Source organism: Polistes canadensis, unplaced genomic scaffold, assembly GCF_001313835.1.
Source record: "Polistes canadensis isolate GaletaPanama2010 unplaced genomic scaffold, ASM131383v1 scaffold_318, whole genome shotgun sequence".
Taxonomy (NCBI): Eukaryota; Metazoa; Arthropoda; class Insecta; order Hymenoptera; family Vespidae; genus Polistes; species Polistes canadensis.
The window spans coordinates 99,793-101,209 of record NW_014569865.1 but is presented as its reverse complement, the minus strand read 5'-3'; positions in this window follow the sequence as shown (position 1 = coordinate 101,209).

Genomic DNA, 1,417 nt, shown 5'->3' with positions numbered 1-1,417 from the left:
ATTATATGTATAGTACAATATAACATATAACAAAATGAAAATTAAAATTATTTAATTATTATCAAACTTATTATAATAATAGTAATGCACACAAAGTATATATGATAGATAAAAGTAAAAAGAAAATATTATATAAAAGTATACTGGTTTTTAATAGTAATATTGTAATACTGGCTCAAAATAATATACATAATAATAATATTTTATTAAATAATATTACTCTATCGAATAACTATAAAGATATATTTGTTGTTTCCTTCGATCGTCGAATAAATGAAAGACAAACTATAATATTCTACATATATGTCAATTGTGTGTGTGTGTGTGTTTATTTTAACAAATAATATTTCTTTAAAATATTGAAGAATAACACAGAATTTTATTTATATAAAATCTCGCGTTGCTTTACTTATATTTTCAATTTATTATCGACACACAATGTTAAATACATACTCACTAGAAATGATTCTTACCGTGCATACATATGTAACGGTATTACGTTCTAATTAAAATAGTGATTCAACTCGTTCGTGTGCTTTCGCGTACATCTCGTTCAAAGATAATAACAACTAGGAAGAGGAAGGAAGGAACGACAAAACAAATTGAAAATAAAAAAATATATATTCAATGTATATTAATCGTCTCGCGTTAAAAATCATATAAATATCATTTATTTGTTTGTTTGTTTGTTTGTTTATTTATTTGTTTTACAAACAAATGATATATTTCTATAGAAATCAAAGATATAAGTTTTCTAAATTTTGTTAAAAAATTTCTAACGTTCCCCTACCCAACCCCTACCCCTATCCCATACACTTTATGTTATATACCATAAATAGATAATTATATTTACGTAAATATGCCGCGTTATGAGCAACACCATGTTGCGTGTACCATCTCGAATGATTATTATGTTGGTACGCGTTATATAGCGTAAAGAGAACTCTAATATTACGTACGGTGGCGATTATAACGGCGACCATGGTGACCATGGATGCCAGCGACGACGTCCTTTCCGTTCTCTCAAGTGTTCTCTTTATTTCTTATTTTTTTTTTCTTTTTTTTTTGTCTTATTCTCTTATTTTTTTTCATTCCTATTATTTTCTCTCGCATCATCCTTATTATTGTCATTATCATTATTATTATTATTATTATTGTCATCCTCGTCTCTTCGTAGAAATTCGAATAATTATTTACCGGTACCCCTTCACCCCCTGGTCCCACCCCACACCACCCCCGGTGTCTTAAATTGATCGAAAAAAAAATAATTGTCGACATTTGTTTTCATTTTGTTTTTTTTTTTGTAAAATTATGATTTATTTAAATTACAAATAAACGATCAGCTTATACGAAAACTTTCAATTCATTTAGCATTATTATTATTAACGTAAAAGCTCGTGATTGTTCATTGAAAAAT